The 6,718-nt window shown below is 41.5% G+C and overlaps 1 pseudogene across 1 annotated transcript; it reads left to right on the top strand.

The window, feature by feature from the left end:
* Positions 1-4,767: 4,767 nt before the first annotated feature.
* LOC308558861 (cytosolic iron-sulfur assembly component 2A pseudogene) lies at positions 4,768-5,385 on the top strand (annotated as a pseudogene). Its single transcript has one exon. The product of its transcript is annotated as a cytosolic iron-sulfur assembly component 2A pseudogene (transcript).
* The last annotated feature ends 1,333 nt before the right edge of the window (positions 5,386-6,718 follow it).

The following is a 6,718-nucleotide window of genomic DNA, read 5'->3' as shown; positions in this document are numbered from 1 at the left end:
GCTCAGTCCTGCCAATGTATTGTTTTCATCAAATTCTATGATCCCAGATAAAAAACAAAACAAAATACCAGTTGGTTCCTCATAGGAAAAACTCCAAACTTCTTGATCTAGCTTTTAAGGTTTTCTTTACTCTGACCCAAATTTCTCTTTTTACTCCCCTTCATGGGTCCAGTCTCTAGGAAAGTGATTACTTTCTTTTCCTTTGACTTCTGTTTACATTGTCTAACCTCCCCCCAAGCTCCCTGCCCTGCTCTCCATGCTTTTATTCAATCCTACCTGTTCCTCACAGCACAACTCAAGTTTCATCTCTTGTAGAAGTTCCCCTTGTCTGTTTCAGCCCATATTGTGCTCAGAGGCTCTGTAGGATGTTGGAACTGCCAGAGGCCTGAGAGGTTACTGAGTTCACCGGTTCTTTCTGCAGACCATGCAGTTTATACCCTTATTATTGTCTTTGCTACTAGGCTTGGGGCCAGTATCAGGGTTTACCATACCTGGCACAGCACCCAGCACACACTGCTTGGCACAGTGATGAAACGAAAGGAAACTGAGGCCCAGGACATTGGCAGTGGTCCCTGACCAGGGCTTTAAGATTTTCCCAGTCCATTTTCTCAGTATAGCTCTTGTATATAGGACTAGGTAAATTTCTCTCTTTATGGTTAATGATTCTTAAGTTTAATTCTTCATTGATCTTGAAAATGTCTCTTAATTGCCTCTCCTCTCTGTTTCTCCTCTTCAGGGATAAGGATCATCTTTTTCTTTTCATTTGTATCCCCCAAATCCTAAGCTGTAACAGACCAACTGTTGTGAGCTAAATTGGTGGAAAGTTTCCTAAAGGCATCTGTGCTCATGTGGCATTGCTGAGGGAGACACAAGTTGGAGGAGGGAGTAAATCTTTGCTAAGTGCCGACCACGGCTGAGTGCTGGCTCTGAAACAGGTTTTTCCTTCCAGTCCACATTTCTAATACACTTTTATCTCAAAGTCCTGGTTAAAATTGATTCTTGAGGGATGTCTGATTTATGCTTTTCTATTGAGAGGACTAGCACTCTTTTTTTTCTCTTTCCCCCAAAGTGGTTGAACTTTGTCTACTGTTGGCCTTTTAGTTTGGATAAATATCCAATGTGGCAATTAGACTAGTGTCCCATACATCCTTATTCTGACATTGGAACTTGATGGTATTAAAAGTCACCCAAGATTTTGAAAATATGTCATGTTTCAGCTGGCATGGCTATGGAGTATATATCTTATATATTTTCCTGTAGAAAAGACTTTTTTTCTTTCTATTGAGTCAGAAGACAAATCTGTGGGACTCAAATTTAAAACTTTTAATAGGCAATCACTACATTCCATATTCAATGCACAACAACAGGGCACCCGCACTGTGGTAAATAATGGGCCCTTTCCAATCGTACCTAAAATATACTTAGCTAATTTACTGGAGTGACAACTCCCATCTATGTGGTATTAGAACACTTTAAAGTGGCCTTAGTTCTATGTTTGAGCTGTTAAAAAGCACAGACCAGTTTTTACCCTGAGGAGGGGAAGGGAACAAGATTTGTGTCACAAATTATTTCAAGAATCCATTTCAGAAAGAAAGCCAGTTTAGATCTCACTTCCTAAATTAACAGTTCCAGACCTGTATATTTCCATTGTCATTCTTAGATATATCCCTTAAATGCCCTTTCCTCTCTGTCCCCACTGCCTTCCCCCTTCCAAGCCTCCTTACCAAACAGCTGGTTGCCTTTTCAGCCACTAGCCCACATCTGCATTCTATGTTGTTCTCCCTGCCACAGTCATCTCTCTTAAACACCTCATTCATCATATCAGTGACTGATTTCTTACAGAAAGGCAGACTTTTTACCTGCTAAAACAGGGACAAATTTGGCTGCTTTCTCCACCCTCAGAGTCCCGTCTTTGAGAGTGTAGTGGGGCTCATTTCCACCCCCACATTTCTTACAGCCTGGGGATGGGAAACTCAGGAACTGGGAGGACAATAAAGCAAGAGGTTGAGTGAATTACCTTTCCCTAAAATCTATTAGACCTCTATGCATTAGAAATCATCTATCCCCACAATCTCCTCCCCACACCTTTCCATTTCATAAATGAGTGAGCTCACCTCCAGAGCCTGTGGACACTTGCCCAAGTTCACACACTATTAATTGCAAGATGTCCTGACCCCACTCTATCATTTCTCCTCCTATTACTCTTCTGGGCTATAAAAGCCCTTAATGACCAGATCTCTCCTGCTAATTTTTAGTTCTTACAGCTCTCTAACCTGGCCTGCTATTCTGATCAGGGCAGATTTTTACTGTTACATAAATTCTGAAATCTGAAAACCCTGTCTCTGTTCTTAGCTGTTCTTTTGCTGTCATACTATCCCCTTTTCCTTTCAAATGCCTTAAGTTTGACTCATCTGTGCCATGTATTGAAAAGAATGTGGATTTTAGAACCAAGTACTTAATACTACAACATAAGTGATCATGGGCAAGTTAGTGAGTTTGTTTCAACTGATGCAACCTGAGAAACAGGATTGTGCAGTTTCTGGCACATAGTAGGCCATCAAATAAGGTCTGTTTTCTTTCTTTATTCCCATCTCATGTCCATATCATCCATGGTGCTTTTCCTGACCATCCCATCTCATTCCATCTCATGATTTCCATAATCTCTCAGTTCAGCCCAGAGTTATATTGTTTTCTGATGTTTGCTCTTTGTGCTAATTATTAGAATTGTTTACAACTTATTTCCCCTTCCCTGTATGAGGATTGTCCATCTCTACCTCAAGGATGATGAGCATGTTCTCCTTACAGAGATTGTGAGTTTCGGACAGCTCTCACTCTTATCCCTTCTGCCACAAGAATGGCTTGTTGCACACAGCAGTTGCTCCTTCAGCTGGAGTTCTAGAATGGGAAAACGTGTAGTGCTGCATAGTTGATCTCAAGAGTGAGCACGAAATAAATGATTGTAATTGTAAGTCTATGAGATTGTGGAGATAGTTACCGCTGAAGATTTGCTAATCAACTCCTGTTTTTTCTCTTGGTCTTGCTTCCCAAAGTAGAGTAAAACTTCTTTAGTTCAAAAACTTAGATGTTAAAGAAATTTAACAAACTTTATTTCTGTAACAACTTTGCCTCCAAGCCTCGATTCTGCTGGATAAGTAAAACAAAAACAAAGACAAAAAAACCTTCAATATCCAACTTCAGCCTTTCTTGAAATCCCTTCCCCCCAAATGTCTTCCTGCGATTGTGCTGTGGTTATTATGAGGGCCCAATGCCCTGGGATAGTGGGTTTTGTTCAGATGGCATCATCCCAGCAGGCAAGGCCTCTTTTGATCTGGTGGCCCTCTAAAACCATGCCCAGGGCACAAGAGTCTTCAGCAGGGCTACCCAAGATCCAGATATGATCTGTTTCCACTGTTCTTTCTAGCTTCCTGGGACTAAGCAAGGCCTAGGTTCCCTTTGTACTTGAGACATGCAGACCTTTTCCCTCTCTTATCCCTTCCCCTAACACAGAAACACTATTTTCCACTCTTGGGAAAATCCTTCCTCTTTTAAGTTTCTATATGAAATTCTGTCTTTGCCCTCAAATCGTCTTCCCATAAAAATTGTAAGCTTCTGTTTTTCTACCGTGCACCTGTTTGCCCTGAGGCAAAGAGTGTAGAGCTGATTGTGTCAATTTGACTGTGGTGGAAGGGAAAGGGAAAAGTTGGGGAACAAAAATAACTTAGTATTTCAAATTATTATCTAACCACAAATCTAGTTTAAAGCAGGGTTTCTCAACCTCAGCAGTACTGATATTTGGAGCTGGATGAATCTGTTGTGGAGGACGGCCTTGTGCACTGTAGGATGTTTAACAGTATCCCTGGCCTCTACACACTAGAGGCCAGTAGCAACTCCCCCTCCAGGTTGTGACAACCCCAAATGTCTCCAGATGTTGCCAATGCCCTAGGGGGCAAAATTATACTGAGTTGAGAACCACTGATTTGGTACATGAATTGAATTATAACTTTTGGTTTCCACAAGACTTACAGAGTATTTAACCCATAGGAAGTACTTAATAGATATTTCTGAGTGAAGGAATTAAAATAGTAAATTTTATTTTTACTTTGAATGGGGGGAGGGGTTACAGTTCATCTTAAATGGGAAAATGAAGAGAAACTAATAAGTTTGTCTTAAAAACATTTGTCTTTCTCTACCCTGTTGCAGGTATGCAATCTATATGGGTGAATGCTCAAACTAATTATTGTTACTGAAGAATTCTAATGGAATTCTGAATTTAGTCACTCAACCAGTATGCTGATTAACAAAAAGTTGGTTGTTTGGGGAAAAACATTTATGGAAAGAGACAGCATAATAAACAATTTAGCCCTAGCCAGTTTTGCTCAGTGGTTAGACCATCAGCACTGAATGGTCCTGGGTTTGATCCTAGCCAAGGTCATGTACCTTGGTTACAGGCTTGATCCCCAGCCCCACTGGGGACAATTGATGTGTCTCTCTGACACTTATGATCCCCTCCCCTCCCCTCCCCTCCCCTCCCCTCCCCTCCCCTCCCCTCCCCTCCCCTCCCCTCCCCTCCCCTCCCCTCCCCTCCCCTCCCCTCCCCTCCCCTCCCCTCCCCTCCCCTCCCCTCCCCTCCCCTCCCCTCCCCTCTCTCCTCCCTTCCACTCTCTCTGAAAAGCAATGGAAAAAATATCATTGGGCAAGAATTAAAAAAATAAATAGGAAAGACTGCGGCTCAAGTGGGGCAGTTGCCAGGGATGGCAGAGCATGAGGATGGAGCGGGTGTGGAGGCTGCTCTCCTGGAGGCTGAGCAGGGTGCTGTGGCTCTCCGGCCTCTTTGAGTGGGGAGCTGCCCGGCAGCCCTGGATCATGGAAGAGAAAGCACTAGAGGTTTATGATTTGATTTGAACTATCTGGGATGCAGAGAAGCCCAATACTTTGGAAGAACTGGAAGTGGTAACAAGAGTTGTGTGCAGGTTCAAGAGATAAATGAAGAAGACTATTTGGTTATCAGGTTCACACCAACAGTACCTCATTGCTCTTTGACGACTCTTATTGGCCTGTGCTTAAGAGTAAAACTTCGGCGGTGTTTACCGTTTAAACATAAGTTGGAAATCTACATTTCTGAAGGAACCCACTCAACAGAGGAAGACATCAACAAGCAGATCAATGACAAAGAGCGAGTGGCAGCTGCAAAGGAGAACCCCAACTTATGGGAAATCCTGGAACAGTGTGTCCTTGAACCTGACTAATAGCTGCTTTAAGAGCCACTGAACTTTAATTGTTTGATATGTTTGTTTAAACTCTTTGTAAAATGTAAAAGACTCATGTTTAATACATAGGTGATTTATACCTCAAAGCATTTTTTAAAAGGATGATTTCCAAGCAAGATTTAATTATAACGTAGTACCTAGTTTGTTCAGTGTACAACATTCTCAGGATTTGTAACACTTAAATGATCAGACAGAAAAATATTTTCTAGTTATTATGTGTAGGATGAGTTGCTATTTTTCTGATGCCTGTTCTGATACAGCTTTTCATGTCAAATATTTACCGTGCCCAAATGTATTCAATTTAAATCATTACTCTGTAAAATAAATAAAACAGAGATGATTCTTGTAATGACACACCTTAGAATGTTTTATTGAATTGTAAATTTAGTATAAATGTCCACTGTACAATATTTACAATACTTTATTTTCTGATTATGATGTAGAATCAGAGATCTGAGAATGAAAATGAACCCTTAAGATCAGGCCAAAGTCCTTCCTTCCTTCAAGGAGAGTCCTGGACCCGTTTATAGATGAGGAACAGATGTGGAGAGGGCCAGATGACATATATAATTTTGAAGATCAAGAATTCCTCAAAGCAGGGTTGTTGTTTTTTTCCTTATCATCACCGGAAGATATGTTTATTGATTTTAGAGAGAGAGGAAGAGAGAGAGAGAGAGAAAAACTGATGTGAGAGAAACAATGATTGGTTGCCTCCTTTAAGTGCCCCAACCGGAGATCGAACCTGCAACCTAGGTATGTTCCCTGGCTGGGAATCAAACTCATGACCTTTTGTGTGCACGGGATGATGCTGTAACTAACTGAGCCACCTAGTCAGGGCCCCAAAGCAGTTCTGATTTAAAAAATCTAAATTTGTGGTCTCTTGTTTACTTACCTTGTTGAGTTTGTTTTAGGGGATAATGGTCATTTTAAGTGTAACAGGGTGTAGCAGGCAGCCTCCAAGATGGTCCCCAATAATCCTTTATTCCTGGTATTTGTTCCATATTGAATCAGAGCTGGTCAATGTGACTGAAGAATTAGAGGTGACAGTATGTGACTCCTGAGGTTAGATCATAAAAGGTGTTGCTGCTTTCACCTGGTTGTTTGTTCTGCGGAATCCAGCTGCCATGTCATGAGAACACTGGAGCAGCCCTGTGGAGTATTCCAGTGGGGAGGAATTGAGGCCTTCCACTAGCAACCAGCACCAACTTGCAGACCATGTGAGTGGACCATGTTGGAAGTGATCTTCCAGCCCTTGTCAGGCTGATATCTTGACTGGAACCTCACAAGACCCTGAGTCAGAACTGCCTAGCTAAGCCACTTCTGAATTCCTGTCCTGGAGAAGCTGTGAGCAATAATAAATGTTTATTGTTTGCACCAAAATAAATAAATAAATAAATAAATAAATAAAAAATAAATAATTTACATTCCAAAGAATGTAATTCCTGGGAGGG

This window comes from Miniopterus schreibersii (assembly GCF_964146895.1).
Source record: "Miniopterus schreibersii genome assembly, chromosome: 1".
Lineage (NCBI taxonomy): Eukaryota > Metazoa > Chordata > Mammalia > Chiroptera > Miniopteridae > Miniopterus > Miniopterus schreibersii.
The sequence above is the reverse complement of the archived record's forward strand: the minus strand, read 5'-3'. Positions and strand labels throughout refer to the sequence as shown.